We start from the raw sequence: 22,552 nt of genomic DNA, 5'->3' as shown, positions 1-22,552 counted from the left end.
AGCGAGGCTGGGGGCAGGGAAGTGGGGATGGTTAATGGGTACAAAAATACAGTTAGAATGAGTAAGATCTAGTACCTGATAGCACTACAGGGTGCCTGCAGTCAACAATAATTTATTGCACATTTAAAAATAACTAGGGCCAGGCGCAGTGGCTCACACCTGTAATCCCAGCACTTTGGGAAGCCAAGGCGGGCGCATCACCTGAGGTCAGGAGTTCGAGACCAGCCTGACCAACATGGAGAAACCCCATCTCTACTAAAAATACAAAAATTAGCCGGGTGTGGTGGTGCATGCCTGTAATCCCCGTTACTCGGGAGGCTGAGGTAGGAGAATCGCTTGAACCCAGGAGGCAGAGGTTGTGGTGAGCCGAGATCACACCATTGCACTCCAGCCTGGGCAAGAAGAGTGAAATTCTGTCTCAAAAATAAATAAATAAATAAAAATCTAAACTAAAAGAGTATAACTGGATTGTATATAACACAAAGAAAGAGGCCGGGCGCAGTGGCTCACACCTGTAATCCCAGCACTTTGAGAGGCCAAGGCGGGTGGATGACAAGGTCAGGAGATCGAGACCATCCTGACTAACACAGTGAACCCCTGCCTCTACTAAAAAATACAAAAAATTAGCTGGGCATGGTGGCGGGTTCCTGTAGTCCCAGCTACTCGGGAGGCTGAGGCAGGAGAATGGCATGAACCCGGGAGGCAGAGCTTGCAGTGAGCTGAGAGCTTGCAGTGAGCCGAGATCGCACCAGTGCACTCCAGCCTGGGTGAAAGAGCGAGACTCTGTCTCAAAAAAAAAAAGAAAAAAAGAAAACACACAAAGAAAGGAGAAATGCTTGAGGTGACAGATACCCCATTTACCCTGATGTGATTATTACACACTGCATGCCTGTATCAAAACATCTCATGTAACCCATAAATACACACACCTACAATGTACCCATAAAAATAAAAAACAAAAATAAAAAATTATTTTATTTATTTATTTTTTTTGAGATGGAGTCTCACTGTGTCGTCCAGGCTGGAGTGCAGTGGCGCGATCTCGGCTCACTGCAACCTCTGCCTACCAGGTTCAAGTGACTCTCCTGCCTCAGCCTCCCGAGTAGCTAGAACTACAGGCATGCACCACCATACCGGCTAATTTTTGTATTTTTAGTAGAGATGGGGTTTCACCATGTTGGCCAGGCTGGTCTTGAACTCCTGACCTCAAGTGATCCACCCACCTCGGCATCCCAAAGTACTGGGATTACAGGCATGAGTCACCACGCCCAGCCTAGTTTTTGTTTTTGTTTTGTTTTAAAGAAGAAAAGTGAGGCTCAGAGAGTTTAAGTGACTTGCCCAAAGTCACGCAGCTGGTAAACAGTGAAATGGAATAGGAACCCAGGTCTGTCTGAGGTTACAGACCACTGAACTCTTAGCAAAATGGGAAAGTGTGTGTGTGTGTGCACGCATGTGCAGACGTGTGTGTCCATTCGTGAGTTTCAAAGTCAAGGTAAAGAGGGCTTAGGGACATCTGGGACCTACCCCAAATTTGAGAGGGGACCCTCGTGGATGAGAGGCCAGCAGAGAACTGTGGGTCTCCAGGATCTGGAATCCCCTGGGAAAAGCATGTCCGCTTGTAAAAGATAAAGTGCTTGTTTTGGGGACTTGATTCTGAGTATCCAGGAGGTCTCAGGGGCCGGCGCCCCAGTCCAGCCACAGGATCTTTCTTTGGGAACTTGTAATCTGCAGCTGCCTTTGTGGCCATCATCCACCACCACTCCTGTCCCCCAGTCCTGCGCCTGAGATGATTCTTTCCCAAGGCAGGAAAAGCAGGCCGATGCTGGAGGCTGAGCAGGTCCTTCAACCTCAAGCCCTTTAGAAGGCCCCATCCCCTGGGGCCCCTTCAGTCTTGATGCTTTCTGCCAAGGCTTAGGCCTTGCTGCCCCCACCCCCAAAAAGGCCACGTGGAACTATACAGAGTAACAATTCCCAGCGGACTCTCTCCAGAGCCTCCTATCAGCAGCCCCACGTAGGCGGCGGTATTGATGTTGAGGCAGGTCAGAGAGGGCAAAGGGGAGATAGAAGGGAAGCGTGCGTGAGTGGCTTTCAAGTGGGCGCGTGGAGCAGAGCAGCCTGGCTTTGGACAGGGGAAGAAAGGTAGGCATGGGCTTTCTTCCAGCACCCGAACTCTGGCTCTCTTTGCACTTGCTGGGCCAGCCCCTCTCCCCCTAGCCCTTCCCCTGACTCGTATCTTGCCAGCGTCCCCCACCCCAACTTCCCGCAGGAGTCCTAGACTCGACTTCCCTAAGAAATCGCCGAAACTCTCCAGTCACCCCAGGTGTTCCGCCCAGGATTCTGCGGAGTCGGGCATATGGTTCCAAAATTGTATCCTCTGGGCATCTCGCGGCCTCGCCCGCCGCACGGCCCGCCCTCCCGCTGGGGCCCGCACACCCCAGGAGCTCAATAATGTGGAGCGCAGGGCTTGGCCCAAAGGCGTCAAGCAAGTCTCCACTTGCACGGGCCGAGGGGGCTGGACGAAACCTTCCCGAGTCCGCGGGGAAGGGATATTCTCTCCGGGGCGTTGTGTGGGGGCTTCGCACCGGGAAGGGCGCAGAACGAGCAGAGAGCTCGGAGTCCCGCTGGCTAGAAGCAGAGTGGGGGGCGCCCGCCCGGGCCGCGGCGCACGACGCGGGCTCTGCGGGCGCCCTGCCTCGTGGTCCCCCGGGCGCGAGCGAGCCGCGAGGGGAAGGAGAGGCCGCGCGGGCCCCTGGCACGGCTCCCCCTGCCGTGCTGGCGACCGCGGCGGGCGGGCCGGGGCGGAGGGGCGCTGTTTCCACCGAGATGCCTCGTCCCTCCCTCGTTCCCTCCCCCACCCCGCCCGCCCGCGGTCCCTCCCGTCGGTCCCTCCCTCCGGCTCTTCCCTCCCTCCCGCCCTGCCTCCTTCGCGCCCGCCCCAGCCGCCGCCTGCGGGGACGTGTGTGTCTCTAGTGCAATTTCCCCTTTCGCTCGCTCGTTTCGGTGCAGGTCTGCGCCGGTTCGCGCCCCCTCCCCGGGCGCCCCTGCCGCCCCCTGTCTTGGCCCAGCCCTCCCCGGCGTCCGCCCCGCTCCCCGCGCGTTCCACCCCGCCCCCCGCCCCGTTTTATCAGGGGCTCCGCCGTCTCACCTGGTATTTGCATCTCTCCCTCCAACTTGCCATTGGCGGCGCGACGTGTGGGAGAGCCCTGCGCCTCGCCCGCCCGGACCAGCCTGCCCCGGCGCCGAGGTGAGTCACGGGCGCGGGGTGGCGGGGGCAGGCGGGCGGGGAGGAAGGGCGGGCGGGGAGGAGGGCGGGGGACGGCGGCCCCGGCGGCCGCGGGGACGGACCGGGCGCCGCGCTCAACTTCCACTTCTCCTTTCGCCGGCGCCGAGTTCCCGGCGCTGCTCGCCCGGCCCGCCTTCCGAGGGGAGAGGACGGGCTGGCGGGGCTGGGGACCCGCGTCTCGGCCCCCGGAGCGGGGACCACGGAGACAGACCCCGGCCCGGCGACCGAGCTGGGCCCGTGAGCCACTCGGCCTCAGGTACGTCGATGGCGCCGGTTCTTCGAGCCTTCGGGGACCTGGAAAAGTTTGCCTGAGGGCGGAATCGAGAGCGCCGGGGCCCCGGCGTGGGGCTGGGGGCCCAGGGAAGGGCGGGAGAGTCGCGGCGTGTCGCGAGCCGCCCTGGCGTCGCCCCGCCGCGCGTGTGCTGGAGAACCCGGGCTCCCGATCCCGGGATGGAAGTGGAATGGATTCCCCGAGTCGGGGAGTCGGGGTAGGGGCCCCTGTTTTCCCTCGCCCCCCGCAGCCTGGGTTCCGTGACGGGGCCGATCGTGACAGCAGGCCCCCAGAAGCTGGGCGCCCGAGGGCAGAGGAGGTGGGGCGGACTGTGGCGGAGCTGCTAGATGGATCCGACTGCCCCCGGGGCTTCTGGGGCCAGGGCTTTAGGGTCACACGCACACACGCGCACGCAGACCTATGATTTGGAGAACTGGATCGCCAAAATAGAGACCTCTTGGCAGGGGCCGGAGTTTCCGTGTGAGCCAGCCGCCAGCCTTCCCGCTCCCGCGTTCCCGCTCTCCCCGGCTCTCCCGCCTCCGGGTTCCCTCCCAGGCCGCCGCCTAGGGGATTCAGCAGCCGCACCATGCGGGGTCCCCTCACGCCAGCGCCTTGCTTTGGAGGCTTGAGGGACTACTGAGGCGGTGACCGCTTTATGAATTCCTGGCTCCTCCACCGCCCCCTAACCCTGACTCCAGTTTCTCACCACCGTATGCCTGCACATCACCTTCCTGACCAGAGTCACCTCCTGACCCCTTGGCACCTCGGCTCAGCGAGGTCGTCCTGGGCAGCCCCCGCCCCGCACCATACCCCAGCTGAGGGATTTGATGGCCATTTGATTCCTGCCCCTCATCCCTCGGCCTGTGATAGAGGCCTGTCTGGTCCTGCAGCCTCTTCTGGTTAATGTTTGACAGTTCATTGTGGCTAATTATTTTAATTAGCTCTTAAAGTGGGAAGGAACAGTTAACCTTGGACTTCTCGATTTTGGCCTGGTGGGGCCTCAAATGGGAGGAGTGCTGGGGAGGTGGGGAGGTAGGAGCGGAAGTGAGGTCACCACCCCAGGGCCTGAACCACCACTGCTCAGCCCCAACAGCTGGTGGGCACGCCCATTGGGGACTCACCCCCTGCGAGCTGACCCCTGGCCCGAGTGCCAGGTTGGAGGTGGGTGAAGGGAACAGTTCTAGCTCTTCCCTTTGGGGAGACTTTGGCACTGAAAATGCCCGGGGAACACATATGCCCAGCAAGAATGCCAGTCCTTCCTTGCAGTTAGTTACACTGGGTTTTCCTGGTTATAAAGTGCTTCTCAACCATTAATTCAGATTCAGTGCATCCAGTACAGGAGCAGCGTAGGGGGAGCTCTCTGGAGTTCAATGAAGATTATCAGGGAGGACTTCCTATCCCAGCCAGCCGGTGTGAGGAAGAGGCTACCTTGCATCTGGTTGTTTCTGGGGCTGGATTCAGAGCCTGGGATCTCTTGTTGGGGGCAGGGGTGGGGGGGACCATGAAGCAGGCTCCATGCTACCACCCTCACCCAGCCTCTTGCTGTGAGCCGAAGGAGTGGCTTGTTTGCAACTATGTCTGGCATTCCTCCCTGTGCTGCACTGTTTGCTCGGTGGTTGCTCAGGAACTGGCGCCCACCCCTGGACAACCTAGGGGCCCAAAATCCACTCTCCCTCACCTAGTGCTAAATGGTGACACAGTGGCTTCTGTCTTCTCTGGCATATATTGGGATCTAAAATAGAGGGTGCTGTGGTCTGTCTCTAGGGGCCTGATTGATAGCATGTCCAAAATGCCCCTCATCCTGCAAAAATCAGGCCGTGTCACACAGACCCAGCTAGACACAGGCTGAGGAGTTTGCTTTCCTGGGGAAACCTCTGCTCTTCTGCTCTTAAGCTTGGCCTTCGTCCTTTCCACATCCCCTACCCCCGCAATGTTCTAATTTTACATCCAGTTTTTGTTTTTGCATTTAGAGTGTTGTGGGGTTTTTTTGTTTTTTGCTTTTTGTTTTTGTTTTTTAATTCAGGGTCTCACTTTGTCACCCAGGCTGGAGTGCAGTGGCACAGTCACAGCTCACTGTAATCTTGAACTCCTTACCTCCAGTTCTTTTTTTTTTTTTTGAGATGGAGTTTCACTCTTGTTGCCCAGGCTGGAGTGCAATGGCACGATCTTGGCTCGCCGCAACCTCCGTCTCCCGGGTTCAAGTGATTCTCCTGCCTCAGCCTCCCGAGTAGCTGGGATTACAGGCATGTGTCACCACTTCCGGCTAATTTTGTATTTTTGGTAGAGACGGGGTTTCTCCATGATGGTCAGGCTGGTCTCGAACTCCTGACCTCAGGTGATCCACCCGCCTCCGCCTCCCAAAGTGCTGGATTACAGGCGTGAGCCACTGCACCCAGCTACCTCCAGTTCTTAAAGCCTGGCTGTCTAGGTCAAAATCCCAGCGTTGTTATTTACTAGCTATGTGATCCCAGTCAATTGTATGCCCCAGTTTCCTTATCTGTCACATGAGACCTACTTTATAACACTTTGGTGAGGATCAAATACATGAATGAATACATATAAGATGCTTATTAGAACAGCACATGGCACACAGTAAGTGCTAGCTGCCCTTACGATATTGCCTAATGCAGCGCCTAAAACTCAGATTCAATTCAGCAAACACTCGCTCAGAGCCAGTCCTAGTACCAGGCCCCAACGCGGTGGCAGTGAGGAAAACATGGATGTGAGGAAGACACCACCTGCCTTCTGGGATTGTGTGTACCTTTTCATGTGGGCTGGAGTCGGAGCAGGGGTACGGGAAGGGGTCAGGGAGAGGGGATACGTCATCTATATAAATAATTGTAATTGGAAGCTAGGATCAAATTCCTGAGCCAGTGTGGGGGATCAAGCACCCTAGACTTGGGGGCTTCTCTTTGCCTGAAGAACCTGGCCAGATTCTGGTCTAGATGCACCCCCCACCCTCCCCACACGCAGTCTTGCCCTAGGATTTGGGTGAATGAGAGGGAAAGGGACACTGGTTTCTTTTCTTTTCTTTTTTTCTTTTTCTTTTTTTTTTTTTTGAGATGGAGTCTCGCTCTGTCGCCCAGGCTCTAGTGCAGTGGCCCAATCTCGGCTCACTGCAACCTCTGCCTCCCAGGCCCAAGCAATTCTCCTTGCCTTAGCCTTCTGAATAGCTAGGATTACAGGTGCCCACAACCTTCCCCAGCTAATTTTTGTATATTTTAGTAGAGACAGGGTTTCACCATGTTGGCCAGGCTGGTCTTGAACTATTGACCTCAGGTGATCCGCCCGCCTTGGCCTCCCAAAGTGCTGGGATGACAGGCGTGAGCCATTGCTCCTAGCTGGGACACTGGTTTCTGCATGAGCTACAGGTGGCAATCTTGCAGGATGTCATTTGTTGGGTTCCAGGGCAGGATGGCATTTCTTAGGGACACCCTCCAAACATCCCTATAGCCCCCTGCAGTGGAAGGGCTCATGTCTGCCATGCCCCCTGTCTCCCCAGGATCTCCCACTGACCTGGGAAAGGCCCTGGGCAGCCTTCTGTCCTCAGGGTAGGGCCTGACCCCAACCTGGGCTTGGCATCTCTCCTGGATTTCTAAGCTGCAAAGAGGTTTCTGGCTTCTCTTCCAATTTATTCTTTTTGTGGTTCTCAGACTGAAAACTACTTCTGCAGGGGAGAAAGGAAACTCCTGCAAGGTACCCAGAATCCCATAGGCGCTTTCCTAGGGGTCAGGGGCTTTTCTCATCAACACCAACTTGCCTGCAAATCTCTGGCCGCTGAGCCTCGTGTGTCCTGTAATAGCAGCCACACTGCTAATGCCCTGTAGCTCGGGCCCCAGTGCTGGTTGCCAAGAAACTGCTGGTCGGGGTGCTTATGAGGGTTCTGACCTCATAGGGGCTGCCGAGTTTCAATTCAACAGATATTTATTAATACCTACTGTGTGCCCAACCGATGCTAGGCGCTGTGGGGGAGATGAGAGAAGGAGGCGCTGGGGAAGAGATGACTAAGACACCGAAACAATCAGAGGCGAGGACAAGCAGCCGGGCCAGTGGCTGGTCAGGTGCTAATTGTGCTTGTTGGAGCAGAGGCCAGCACGGCTGGGACTGGAGGTCAGCAGCAGCTGGAGGAGGGTGGGAAGGCTTTGTGAGGGATGCGGGCCTAGGCTAGACCTTGAAGGGGGGTGAGGGGGAAGCAAGGGGGAGATTTGGCTCAGCAGAAAAGGAAGAAAAGACGCCTTTCTCTCTATTCCCTGGCCACGAACTGACCTTCGAAGCCTGGATGATTGTTTGGCAAATGCGTGTCACATAAAAGACCAGGTCAGCGAGTGTGGGTGGCTCAGTGCAAACCCCTGTCTCCACTCCAGGAGATATAAACTGGCTGGCCAGCCTGCCACCCAAGCTGAGGGGATTTCATTTTGAAACCCCTCCCTTACCAGACACACACACACACACACACACATACACACACACATACACAGGCCCCTGGGGAGTGGGAGAGATGGCAGGGGAGACGTAGGGCACTTAAATGACAGGAAAACTGACATGCCACACGTGCTCATGGCAGTCTCAGGCTGGCTGGATCCCACCTTTTCCCCAGAGTTCTGGGATTTCTCTGGAAGCCCAGAGCTTCAGGTGGAGGAAAGATTTTCATAATTGTTCCCCACTCCACCATCTGGGAAATGAAGAATGTAGAGTATCATGTGTTTCTGCCCAGACCGCTAAGGACCAGCCATATATTCCTTCCACTGATTCTGTGTCTCCCAAGGCTGGACATGGAGGAAGCTTGGCCCTTGTTGGGTTTAATTGGATAAAAAAACTCCCAGACATCCCCCTGCCACATACACACACTCATCATTTTCCTCTCTCACTTCCCTGCACCCTCCCCAGCACATTTCAACACCAAAGGGACATACCAGAGGGCCCTGACTTCTTGGTTGGGAAATCATGCCCTAAGGTGAGTTTCTCGGCAAAGAGACCCCAGCCTGCTTCCAGGGTGAGGAGGAGGGTCAGGGAGCAGGGAAGGGTGTTTCATGCAGGAAGGTCTGCAAGGGAAAGTGCCAGAACATTTCTCAGAAAGGCTAACAAGAAGCAAGCTAAGCAGCTTGTAGAGGCCGAGCAAGCTTTCCCTTGAGTTGCCACCTTCTTTTTTTTTTTAATTTGAGACAGAGTCTTGCTCTGTCGCCCAGGCTGGAGTGCAGTGGTGTGATCTCGGCTCACTGCAACCTCCATCTCCCGGGTTCAAGCAATTCTCCTGCCTCAGCCTCCTAAGTAGCTGGGATTACAAGCGCCCACCACCATGCCCAGCTAATTTTTTTTTTTTTTTTGTATTTTTTAGTAAAGACGGGGTTTCGCCATGTTGGCCAGCCTGATCTCGAACCCCTGACCTCAGGTGATCCACCTGTCTTGGCTTCCCAAAGTGCTGGGATTACAGGCATGAGCCACCGCACCTGGCCGAGTTGCCACCTTCTTGATGGGTCATTTTCTTGGCCCAGTGTAGGCACTTCCTGCCTCTCAGAACACCTGACTCTCCTGAAGCTTCCTTTCCTCTTCCAGTGTGACCCAATATCCTTCCCAATACACGTTATTGTCTAGAGGAGGAAGAGCACAGGCTCTCTACATTTATATGCCAAACTTACTGGCTGTGTGACTATTTGCTGTTGAGCTAGTTACTTAACCACTCTGGGAGTCAGCGCCCATCTCACAGGGTTGGAGTGAAGCTTAAATGAGACGATGCATATAAAGCACTCAGCAGAGTGCCTGGCATATAGTACCCACCCAGTAAGTGTTCACTGCTGTTATTATTATTTCTGTGACAGGTATTATTATTGTTGTCACCATTTCCCCTTCACACACCCTTGACTTTGCCAGGCTCTAGGGACCAACTACTTCTTTGGCAATGCGGGCAGGGCATGCCACACCCATTTCTGAAACTAAGAGGGAGATTTTCCAGGTTTTTCTGCTTTTTGTTAACTCGGCCATTGCACAGGATAGGGAAAGGATGTAATAGAAGGTGTGTGTGTGTGTGTGTGTGTGTAATATACTGAACGGCAGGCAGTGCTGTAGTGAAGAGCAAAACTCAAATCGTTAATATTTGTATTAACATTGCCTTCTTTAGTCCTTCACCATTTTCATCTTGAGCATCATTCACTGAAGAAATAAGAGTAAGTTAGTTTCTTTGAGAGAAGGCCTAATGTTGTACTCCTGGGAACTATTTAGCAATCATCAGATTGTTGTTATTATCCTACTGAGTGTAAAATTCTGGGAGCCAACTGGCTGACTACCACTCACTCTCACCCTTCACTAGAATAGATGATGGGTCCATTCTGGGCCAATGCCCAGAGGCCTTGAGTTGAGGCTGGGGCACTGCCTTCGCCCAGAAGAGCTCCCAGGGGACTGGGGGCCAGTCCCCTTCCAGAGGCCTCCCAGAGAGTAACTTGGAGGTTCCATTTGCTATTGACTGGATTGTGTTTGCTTGAGGAGCCTGTGACCACCCGCAGGGACAGGCAGCCTAGGATAAACTGGACCACCCCTGAGTAAAGCACTCCACTCAGTCCCTTGGTCCCCACCCCTCAGTTAGAACTGCTAGGCTTTGGGGGATGGGAGGGTGGCAATTATTCTTAACCTCCTGAAATTCCTGATGACCCGATAACAAGGAGGTATTTAGACATAGAATGAGGAGCTAATCTTTTTCCTATAATGCCCCCTGAGGATAACAGAGGCTAGTTCAGCTCCGCTAATTCTATGAGAATCTATGCACAGAAAACACCTGTCTCATTAGGTGACCACTTCTATATTAGCCATTCTAATAAGTGTGCAGTGGTATCTCATTGTGATTTTAATTCGTATTTCCCTGATGATGTTTGTATTGACTGATGATGTTGAACATCTTTTCATATAGTTGCTGTCCATATGTCTTCTTTGTTGAGGTGTCTGTTCAAATCTTTTGCCCATTTTTAAACTGAATTGTTTGTTTTCTTGTAGTTGAGTTGTGAGAGTTCTTTATATTTTTTGGATACAAGACTTTCATCAGATACACGCTTTGTAAATACTTTCTCGTAGTCTGTGGCTTCTTTCAATCCCCTTCTCAGTGTCTTGACTTTAGCAAACATTTTTAATTTTGATGAAAGTGCAACTTTTCAATTTTTCTTTATATGGATCATAGTTTTGGTGCTGTATCGAAGAACTCTTCCCCTAGCCTTAGTTCACAAATATTTTGTCTCATATTTTCTTTTATAGGTTTTATAATATTAGTCTTTACATTTTAGTCTATGGTCTGCTTTGAGTTAATTTTTCTGTATGGTGAGTGGTATGGATCCAAGTTCTTTTCTTTCTTTCCTTCCTTCCTTCCTCCCTTCCTCCCTGCCTCCTTCTCCTTCTTTCTCTCTCTCTCTCTCTCTCTCTATCTTGCTTTCTTGCTTTCTTCTTTCTTTTTCTTGCTCTTGCTCTTGCTCTATTGCCCAGGCTGGAGTGCAGTGGTATGATTATGGTTCATTGCAGCCTTGACCTCCTGAGCTCAAGTGATCCTACCACCTTAGCCTTCCAAGTAGCTGGGACCACAAGAGTGTGCCACCATGCCTGGCTAATTTTAAATTTTTTTTTGTAGAGGTATGTTCTCACTATGTTGCCCAGGCTGATCTTGAACTCCTGGCCTCAAGCTATCCTTCCAGCTTGGCCTCCCTAAGTGCTAGGATTACAGGTGTGAGCCACTGCACCCAGCCTTTTTTTTCTTTATGCATATGAATATCTAATTATTCTAGCACTATTTGTTGAAAAAGCTATCATCAGTCTACTACCATTGTCTATATGTGGGCCCATTTCTGCACTCTGTATTCAATTCCATTGATTGGTCTACTTGTTTCTCTTTACATTAACACCAACTGTTTTGATTACTGTAGCTTTATAATCATTCTTGAAATCAGGTAGTATTAGCCTTTCAACTTTGCTTTTGTTTGAAGTTGTTTTTGGCTAGTTTAAGTCCTTTGCGATTTCATGTGATTTTTAGGGTTGACTTGTCCATAACATTTTCTTTTAATATTTGCATTTATCCCACTTGCGTTAATTTTTGTTGTAACAAATATGTTTGGTGTTTTATTTTATTTTGAGATGGAGTCCCACTCCGTCGCCCAGGCTGGAGTGCCAGTCGTGCGATCTCAGCTCACTGCAACCTCTGCCTCCTGGGTTCAAGCAATTCTCCTGCCTCAACCTCCCAAGTAGCTGGGATTGCAGGCATGTACCACCACACTCAGCTAATTTTTTTTTTTTAATATATTTTTAGTAGAGACACGGTTTCACCATGTTAGCCAGGCTGGTCTGAAACTCAAACTCCTGACCTCAAATGATCCACCCGCCTTGGCCTCCCAAAGTGCTGGGATTACCAGCGTGAGCCACTGCGCCCAGTCTGGCCTTGTTTTTTTTGTTTGTTTGTTTGTTTGTTTTTGGTTTTTTTTGTTGTTGTTTTTTTTTTTTTGAGACGGAGTTTCTCTCTTGTTGCCCAGGCTGGAGTGCAATGGCGCGATCTCGGCTCACTGCAACCTCCGCTTCCCGGGTTCAAGCGATTCTCCTGCCTCAGCCTCCCGACCTCCCGAGTACCTGGGATTACAGTCATGCGTCACCACACCCGGCTAATTCTGTATTTTCAGTAGAGACGTGGTTTCTCCATGTTGGTCAGGCTGGTCTGGAACTCCGACCTCAGGTGATCCACCTGCCTTGGCCTTCCAAAGTGCTGGGATTACAGGCGTGTTTTTTAAATCTTATTTTATAATCATGTTTGTCCCTTATATTACCATTATTTTAGATGATGCTTATCTTTTAATTGATATTCTTAGCCTAAAAAGTTTCTTAACTTTATTATGCATTTGTAAAATAGGACTACTTATTTGTTATTTGTTCTTCATTTATTACCAATTTTTGGTGAATAAATCCATGACTATCTGCCTCATACATCATTTTATAGATGCCAATCATATTCTTGGTCAGCCTTGTCTGTCCAGAAAACAAAAGGCTTCTTTAAATAAAATTTTTCTTCATATAGTTATCCTCATACCCCTGTTTTTTTGAATCACTTTACTTCTTAGACCTGATCCAGAATGAAGTCTTTCCTGAGGGTTCAGTGATCAACCAATAACCCCAGGGTGGAAACATTGTGGTTTTGTACAAAGACAGAATGCTTTGGTGATGACCTGATCATCAACTGCCTTTTCAATGCCACTTGGAATAAATGACTCTAGATAATACATCTTGTCCCTAACAGAGGCCTGGAGCAAGAGAGGAAAAGTAACACTGGAGCCCTGGAGACATTTGCCCAACTCTATGGCTACCTTACCCCTAGTCTGTAGCCCTAAGATCTATCAGGACCTGTGGTCTCATTTCTAGAGATCTCACTCTTGTTGAGAATTTAGGTGAACTTCATTCATGAATGCCCAAACCTGTGTTAGTCAGGAGATGAAATGGGCTTTGATCCCATGGATTTTACTACCTGTTGGGGAAACAAGAGATACACATGAAATAATTAAAGGGCAATTCAAGACCCTGTGGGATTAATAAATCTTGTGGTAGAATTTAAGGGTCATGGGGGCTTAGAGAAGGGGGTTCCATGGGTGCAGACCGTAATTATGAGGGTACAACCAGCTCCATGGGGTTGGTGGATGTGATTGGGACCCTGCTGGATAGGCACTATTTGATTAGCCAAAAAGGAGCAGCAAAGGCATGGCAGGCCTGAGAAACTCCGTGAATGAGCCTGGAATGTTCCCTCAGGGGACCATGAGGAGACCACTGGGCTTCAAGCCCAGGCTTAAGTTGGGAAATCATGGGAAACAAGCCGGAGTAGGTAGGGTGGGGTCAGACTGTGAAGGACCTTTGGAAACTGAGCAGATGAGTTTGGACCATAAGGCTCTGCCGAGTCCGGCTGGTGTGGTCACAGCCATCGATGTCAATGTGTGTCCTGGAGTAGGAGTTGGCGCCAGCTCAGAAGCTGAGGGAGGAGCTAGGCAGAGGCTGGGCCAAGACTGGAACTTGATCTTCCTCACTCCCAGTCAAGTGGGCTTTCTGCTGTACCAGGCCTAGTTTTTAGCTTTCCAAAGGATTTTCACATTCACTCCATATAGCTTCCTAACAGAACCCACAGGTATGGGGTATAGATGGTGAAGACCAGCTCATTCCATGGCTACTGGGGTGACGGGAGGTAGAACCACCGAGAAACACCCTATAGCTCACCTGCTGGTTGGCCCCACCAGGTGACCACTTGCCCTGGAGCCCCTTCTCAGGCTCAAACATGTTAGTTCCAGATGGTCTCCTTAAATGAAAATGTATTAAGAGCCAGGCGGTGGCTCATGCCTGTAATCCTAGCACTTTGGGAGGCCAAGGCGGGTGGATCACTTGAGGTCAGGAGTTAGAGACCAGCCTGGCCAACATGGCAAAACCCGTCTCTAGTGAAAACACAAAATTAGCAGGGCATGGTGATGCGCACCTATAATCCCAGATACTTGGGAGGCTGAGACATGAGAGTCACCTGAACCTGGGAGGTGGAGGTTGCCGTGAGCCGAGATAGCACTGCTGCACTCCAGCGTGGGCAACAGAGTGAGACTCTATCAAAAGAAAAAAGAAAATCTATTAAGGAGAGAGATGACACTTAACACAATATCAGTTTTTTGATTTTTTTGTTTGTTTGTTTTTTGAGACAGAGTATCGCTCTTGTCACCCAGGCTAGAGTGCAGTGGCGTGATCTCGGCTCACTGCAACCTCCACTTTCTGGATTCAAGCAATTCTCCTGCCTTAGCCTTCCGAGTAGCTGGGATTACAGGCGCCCGCCACCACACCCAGATAATTTTTGTATTTTTAGTAGAGACAGGGTTTCACCATGTTAGCCAGGCTGGTCTCGAACTCCTGACCTCAGGCGATCCACCCGCCTCGGCCCCCCAAAGTGTTGGGATTACAGGCGTGAGCCCCCGCGCCTGGCTGGCCTGAAAGTTTCCATAGAGGGAAGAAATGTGGAGCCCTGATGGCCACTATGGTCAATAAGCCTGCGTGGAGCTCTGGATAGCATGAAATCTCTAGGGAGGGAGGCCCGAGGCTGCGAGAGCCCTGTGACGTGGCGTGCCTGTGGTTACATAGCTCATTAATGGCAAAATTGGCTTAGCAGAGTTTTTCCAAACTTTCCCACCCAAGTGCTCCCAAACTACTGAAAATTGTATTCTAGAGACCTAGAAGGACAGTTAAAATTTCTTGGAAGTATGACTTTTGATCTTAAATGTGAATGTTGCAATCTACTGCCTCGAGTACATTTTAAGTGATTTATCAGTGAACAAAATGGAGGCCCCTGGAAGATGAGCCCAGTCCGGACTGTGGCTTTGACGCCTAGTCTGGGGCTTGGTCAGCTTTGGCATGCAGGCCCTGTCTCTGTAGGGCCTGCCTACAGGTGGGTCAGAGGTTGAACTTTCAGAAATTTAGCCCAAAGTGCTGGAAGGGAAATCTGTCACCCTCAGCATCTTCATTTGCTTCTGGTCTCCATCTCTGTCTGCCTTTGTGATTCAAACACATTCGATGGAAAAATCCAGGCCCTTCTGTCCTGGGGGATAATCTTTTAGCTCGCTCAGTGGTTAGCTCTGGCCTCATCCTAGCCTTTGGGTGGGTGCATAGATCCCAGGGTGGGATGGACACGGACAGCTTGGGACCCATGAGGCTCAGAAGCCTGGGTGTGGATTGGCCAAGATTGTGCCCAAGGACTTCTCAGCCTCATCTCCTCCATCACAGTCAGCCTGCAGCCCCTCATTCAGCCCCACCTTTAGCTTAGAGTGTTTACAGTGCTCTCCAGTAAAAAACAAATATATCTGCCTGGACTTGCAGTGCCTTCCAGCCTAGAGCTACCCACCGTCATCTCTGGGTGGCTAAGTACAGAAGAGCCGTGGAGGCACTCCAGGTCAAAGTTAGCTTTGTTAGCAGCACCACGTCTCATTCCTGTCTCCATAGCCTGCAGATAGAGAAGGTACAATTTAAAAAGAACGCATGCCCTCTCCAGCTTGAGCAAGCTGCATAAAGCACTATGAATATTCAGGTTTCGCTCTGGCAGGCAGGGCCCCAGGCACTGAGGGCCTGTGCCAGGCAGCATTCGTCCACACCCCCTGCCTGCCCATGGCTCAGGGGGGCTCCGGGCTGTGGGAGCCTATAGTGACGAAAGAGCAGGTAGGGCCCTGGGCAGGCTGTCTGGGCCAGGCAGGGCGGGGGCAGCTGGCTGGGTGAGGCCCAGATTCCCCAGGCTGATAAGGCAGCCTGTAAACACCCGGCAAGGGGAGGGGGCAGAGGGCAGGCGACCAGATGGCAGGAGAGGGGGGAAACCGGAGCCCAGGCCTAGCTGCAGGAAGTGGGGCTCGATGTGGAAACATCCTGTCCAGCGGGGGCTAGGCTGGTGGCCATCAAGGATCACTCCCTCCACCATGAAGGCAAGCTCAGTGCAAGGTGGGGCTGCTGGCCTGGGCGCCAGGCCAAGAACCTGGTTCCTGACATCTCCAAAGGACATGATCAATGGGTCTCTATTATGGGTTGCTCTACCACCTAGCACTGCTGAGGCGAAATCAGAACTGAACTGCCCCTCATGGAGACAGTCAACAGAAGGATTGTCTGAGAGAATTTGACTCTCACGGGAAAATCTTCATCATCACTATCAGTGAGGAGCATCTATTTGAACACTTAATTGTGTCAAAGGCCTCCTGCAGCACGTATCTGACACTCCATTCTATTCTGCCTTACAGTGGTCGCTTTTTTTTTCCTTTCTTTTTCTTTTCTTTTTCTTTTTTCTTTTTTTTTTTTGAGACAGTCTCGCACTGTCGCTCAGGCTGGAGTGCAGTGGCGCGATCTCGACTCACTGCAACCTCTGCCTCCCAAGTTCTAGCGATTCTCCTGCCTCAGCCTCCCAAGTAGCTGGGATTACAGGCATACACCACCACGCCCAGCTAATTTTATATTTTTAGTAGAGACGGGGTTTCTCCATATTGGTCAGGCTGGTCTTGAACTCCCAACCTCAGGTGATCTGCCTGCCTCAGCCTCCCAAAGTGTTGGGATTACAGGCGTGAGCCACCGCACCCGGCTGCTTTTTTTTTTTTTTTTTTTTTAATAGAGATGGGTTTCATCATGTTGTCTAGGCTTGTCTCAAACCCTTGGCCTCAAGCCATCCTCCCACCTTGGCCTCCCAAAGTGCTAGGATTACAGGCGCAAGCCACCATACCCAGCCTCTTGCAGTACTTTCTAATTAGAACCTCAGAGGTTCAGAACTGGCTGAGCCTTTAGCAAAAGATTACCAAACTCGCCTACTTCACTTTACAGATGGGGAAATTGTGATCCAGAGAGGGGCAGGGACTTGGCCACATTAATGGCAGACCTGAAATTAAAGTCCTTAGTTGGAAGTGTTTTCCACTGCTTACCCCAAGGAAAGCACCTTGCATAAGGTTGGACCTGCCATGCATACTCAGTGACCCTGTACTTACCCTTGCCTAGGATTATAGGGAGGCTGGGAGGAGGAAACAGCCTTGGAGCCATCAACCAGAGGACCTTAGCTTGTGCATGGCCTTCAGTGGGCCGCTGCCCTTCTCTGGGCCTCAGTTAAAAAAAAGACAACTGCTTTATTAGATATAGTTATTAGATATAGTTCAAATACCATATAATTCATCCTCTTAAAGCATACACTTCAGTAGTTTTTAATCTATTCTCAGAGTTGTACGTCCATCACCAGAATCCATTTTAGAACATTTTCATCACCCCCAGGCAGGGCATAGTGGCTGACGCCTATCACCTCAGCACTTTGGGAAGCTGAGGTGGGTGGATCACTTGAGGCTAGGAGTTTGAGACCAGCCTGGCCAACATGGTGAAACCCCATCTCTAATAAAAATACAAAAATTAGCCTGGTGTGGTGGCACACACCTGTAGTCCCAGCTACTCGGGAGGCTAAGGCACGAGAATAATTTGAACCTGGGAGGCAGAGGTTACTGTGAGCTGAGATCGCGCTACTGCACTCCAGTCTGGGGGACAGAGTGAGACTCTGTCTCAAAAACAAAACAAAACAAAACAAAAAAAACCCAAAACATTTTAATCACCCCCAAAAGAAATCCCATACCCATTAGTATTCACCCCCCATTTTCTCCCAACCCTTGGGCCTCAATTTTGAAGATACTTGCTACAACATGTTTTGAGGGGGTGGAGCACCCAGCAATATTGTTTAGGCAGATGGGCTACCGAGCTTACTGGGAACTTGGATACAAAGAGACTCTACCACAGAGAATAGGGTGGGCCCCGTGATTAGTCCCCTGGCCCTGGGCCTGGCACCTATGAGGTGTTCAAGGCTGACTTTCCATAAATATTTGAATAAACATGTGAACCAACACCCCAAGATAAGAGCCCAGACTTACATTATATGTAAGCCAAGAGCAAGTGTATATTTATGGGGCAGGGACCATGCTGTGGCTACTTGAGGTCTGGAGCCACGAACTCTCTGGAAACAGCAGAGCTTATAGGAAGAGTCGGCCTCCACATCATCAGGGCTGGAAGGCTCCTCCTCCACAATACTCTTTCTCCGCAGCTGGCCACAGGAGCTCACATGGTCACCATTGGAAGTCAGAATTGAACTTACTAGATGGAGCTTGGGTTGACATTGAGTCCTTGAAGGGCATGGGACACAAGCCTGGGAAGCCTCTGTTGAAGCGGCCCCACAGGGGCTCTGAGGCTTCGAAGTGGAGAGCTGTGAGCCAGCCTTGAACTAGGGATCCTAGCAGATGGTTGCTAGCATGGACAGAGCAAAAAGCAGGGACTTCAAGATCAAGGTCACACCGGCCCCAGTTTGAGTTCTGCCTCCATTCTTGGGCAGTGGTGGCCTTGATCATGTTACCTAATCTCTGAGCCTCACTTCTACTGTTTTTCAAATGAAACTGTTAAAACAGAATTATTACCAAAACAGATTTCACTGAAAACAAAGTTCATTGCGTGTAGTAGTTGGAAATAAAGCTAGGTTCAAACCCCGGCTCTGCCACTCGCTGGCTCCTTTGCAGGGACGGTGTAGTGTGAGACTAAAAGGAGATACCTTATATATAGGGCCTGGTGCTACAGCAATCCCACAGCCCGCACCCCAGAACTATACATCCCTGCCACCTTCCCTGCACACCACCCTGTCATCTTGTCACTTTTACTGTTTGGCCCTCCTTTTCCCGAAGCAAGGGGAGCAACTTGAAGTGGTATCAGAGAGCGCAAAAGAAAATCTTGCCCATGTTTACACAAGCACCCACGCCCCACTGCCCCTCCCCCAGCAGGCCATGCCCGCGACCACAGTGGCCACACCCACCACCCTGGGCCCACCAGCGGCTCAGGTCACTGCCAACCCCACAAGTGCTCACCCTGAGCTGGCACCAACCTCAAGCGCTTCCACCCCCTCCACCCAAACACGTGCCGCCAGCTTTGAGCCAGGCTTGTAACCAAACCCTGGCCCTGGGTTTGTGCTGCAGATGTAGGGAGGGGCTGGCAGAAGCCCAGGTGCATGTCCAGATGTTGTCTCTAAGGTTTCCTTGGCGTTCTCCCTACCAGCTGTGAAGCCGTATTCACTCTAGCTTGCAGGAGTGGACAAGCAGGTACTCCTTTCAGGGGCGGCGGGGCCCTATCTGGAGGGAACTTGTTCCTCTGTGTCCTAGGGGGGACATAGGGTGAGAGGGGACAGGGAAAAGTGGGACCCTGCTTTCTCTCTTTTTTTTTTTTTTGAATGGAGTCTCCTCTGTCACCCAGGCTGGAGTGCAGTGGCGTGATCTTGGCTCACTGCAACCTCTGCCTCCGGGTTTCAAGCGATACTCCTGCCTTAGCCTCCTGAGTAGCTGGGATTATAGGTGCCCACCACCATGCATGGCTAATTTATGTTTTGTTTTGTTTTTGTTTTTTGTTTTTTTGAGACAGAGTGTCACTCTGTCACCCCGGCTGGAGTGCAGTGGCATGATCTTGGCTCACTGCAACCTCTTCCTCCTGTATTCAAGTGATTCTTCTGCCTCAGCCTCCCGAGTAGCTGGGACTACAGGCTCGCACCACCATGCCTGGCTAATTTTTGTATTTTTAGTAGAGATGGAGTTTCACCATATTGACCAGGCTGGTCTTGAACTCCTGACCTCATGATCCACCCACCTTGGCCTCCAAAGTCTGAGATTACAGGCATGAGCCACCACACCCGGCCAATTTTTGTATTTTTAGTAGAGACGGGGTGTCTCCACGTTGGCCAGGCTGGTCTTGAACTCCTGACCTCAAGTGATTCACCCACCTCGTCCTCCCAAACTGTTGGGAATACAGGTGTGAGCCACCACGCCCGGCCCCTGCTCTCATGACAGGAGGCCTGGCTGGGCAGGGTTCTTGGCCGAAGATACAAGAATATGGCCCCGAGCTGAGAGAGGTATCAAGATCACCTTCTCAGCCATTTTTTTTTGCAGGCCCATCCAGAACCATCATTTGTAGGAATCCCCTTAGCTTCTTGCACAGCTGCTTGAACCTCAGGGAACAATATCACTACGGGGAAACCAAGGTGATTGTGTCCATCCACCACGAGGCCCCCGAACCAGGCAGCAAGTCTTCTAGAGCCAGCATCACGTAGTTCTGGCCTGTCCCCAGGAGGACTGGCAACTGGGCAGAGAGGTCCAAAGCCTCAGGCTGCTTACAGCTGTTCTGACCCATGGCCTTGGGAGGGTCTCACTGAGTGGGTCACCTGCCTGCACAATAACCTCACAGGCACACAGCCGTACGGCTAGGAACCCCACCTTGAACAGCACCTGGGAGGTACTTATGAGTGTAAGTCACCACACCAAGTCATCAGCCACCATGACATGTGAGAGTTTCCTGCTCCATCACCCAGAAAATGCCTCTACCCTTGACCCACATGTGATATAATACAGTTGACCCTTGAACAACATGGGTTTAAACCGCACGGATCCACTTTATATGTGGATTTTTTTTTTTTTTTCTGAGACAGAGTTTTGCTCTGTCACCCAGGCTGGAGTGCAATGGCGCGATCTTGGCTCACTGCAACCTCCGCCTCCTGGGTTCAAGCAATTCTCCTGCCTCAGCCTCCCAAGTAGCTGGGATTATAGGCACGCCACTGTACTCCAACCTGGGGGACAGAGCACCTGCCACCACGCCACCATGTTGGCCAGGCTGGTCTCGAACTCCTGACCTCAGGTGATCTGCCTGCCTTGGCCTCCCAAAATGCTGGAATTATAGGCATGAGCCATCACACCCGGCCTATATGTGGATTTGTTTGTTTGTTTGTTTGTTTGTTACAGTATTCTCAAGATTCGAAACCTGAGTACAGGGAGGGCCACCTTTTTGGATTTGTGGGCTCCACAGGCCAACTGCGGGACTTGAGTGTGCGTGGATTTTGGTATTCGCAGGTGGTCCTGGAACCAATCCCTAAGTATGCCAGGGGACAACTGTACTTTGCCCTCCGTTGTCGCCTGTGTCCATTGGTGCTAGGGACAAGGCCCCTGCAAAATTATGAAGTGACATTGATTTCAATGTCATCTGCCCCAGTGAACTAACCTCTCATCCTCTTGCTTCATTAAACCTGTCCCTCCATTCGAAGCCACCCTGGGCTAGTCCTTCCTGGACATTGACCTCAGCATTTATATTCCAGTTTTTTATCCAGTCCTCTAAGGCCAGGCTCACTCCACCCTGCAAGGTGACAGCTAGGTAAAGTGATAAAGTCATTTCTACTCATCTGGTAGTAGGAGAGGGTTTGTGGAGAGGGTTTGTGGTAGCAAGAGAGCCCCAATCTCCCTCCCAGGTACTGCATCCGCTTGTACCTGCTCCTAGCCCAAAGCAGTCTGGTAGACCTGCCACTGGGGCGTCCCCTTGTGTAGACAGCTGTCTCCTCAGCCTTCCTGTGAGGGATACTCCCCACTCACCACACAGGGCCCTCCCCTCTCTGCACTCCCTGACCTGTGTGAGGCAGGGGCGGGGCTGGGAGGGCCAGCAGGCCCCGAAGGGGAAACTGCTGAAACCCCTGGGACAGGAAGTGGCAGAGAAGGGCTGTTTCCGCTGGCAGAGCAGGGGTGCGGTGAGAGCTGGCCCTATCTCCTACTCCGCTGCCTGTCTGCTGTGGGCCCTGGGAGGCTGGGGAGAGGTGAGAGTCCTTTCCCTGTCTTTCTCCCAGAAAAGTGGAGGCTTTTAGCCCACCTGACTGGAGGGAGGGGAGGGCTCTTTCAGAGGAGGCCATCTTCATTTTGCAAGGAGAGGAATTCTGAGAGGAGGGCAGAAAGGTCAGCAGACGGGAAGGGTGGGGCAGGGCAGGTGAGTGTGGAGTGAGGGAGGCCCACGGGGGCAGCGGAAAACCACAGCTGGGCAGAGGACCCTTCTGTAAGCTTTTGTTCTGAGGGTAAATGATCAGGACCATGCCTGCTAAGAACTGTGGGAGCTGGTAATGCAGTTGATCACTGCCTGTCTAAGTCATAGGGCTAGACAGGCCCTTAGATCACCCAGTCCAACCCCCTCATTGTGCAGATGAGGTAACCGAGGCACACAAAGCAGAAGTGACCTGCTGGAGGTCACATCATGGGCAGAACTCACGTCTCCTAACCCCAGCCCAGGACCTTGTTTCTGATGAGAATCTGCCGAGTTGTATTTGGCATCCCATACCTCCCTGCAGGCACCTCCATCCCCAAGTGCTCTGTGACATTCTTCTCAGAAATGAACATGATGGGGTGGGTGTGGTGGCTCACGCCTGTAATCCCAGCACTTTGGGAGGCGGAGGTGTGAGGATGGCTTGAGGCCAGGACTTGGAGACCAGCCTGGGCAATATAGCAAGACCCCATCTCTGAAAAATAAATAAATACAAATTTGAAAAAATATATATTTTTTGAGATGGAGTTTCACTCTTGTTGCCCAGGCTGGAGTGCAGCGGCACGATGTCGGCTCACTGCAACCTCTGCCTCCCAGGTTCAAGCGATTCTCCTGCCTCAGCCTTCTGAGTAGCTGGGATTACAGGCACCCACAACCAC

General features: G+C 51.8%; 1 protein-coding gene across 2 annotated transcripts in view; it reads left to right on the top strand.

Annotated features, from left to right (window-relative positions):
• The first annotated feature begins 2,903 nt into the window (after positions 1-2,903).
• Positions 2,904-22,552, top strand: part of ELF4 (E74 like ETS transcription factor 4) — a 45,958-nt gene continuing 26,309 nt past the window's right edge. The window contains exon 1 of one of the 2 annotated variants that reach the window (XM_009235238.4): positions 2,904-3,244. The gene's annotated coding sequence lies outside the window, so the exon portion shown is untranslated. Of the gene's footprint in view, positions 3,245-3,311; positions 3,540-22,552 lie in introns of those variants that run through there. The other variant, XM_009235239.4, reaches the window with a different exon arrangement.

Source organism: Pongo abelii, chromosome X, assembly GCF_028885655.2.
Source record: "Pongo abelii isolate AG06213 chromosome X, NHGRI_mPonAbe1-v2.0_pri, whole genome shotgun sequence".
Taxonomy (NCBI): Eukaryota; Metazoa; Chordata; class Mammalia; order Primates; family Hominidae; genus Pongo; species Pongo abelii.
This window is presented reverse-complemented; position numbering and strand designations above follow the sequence as displayed.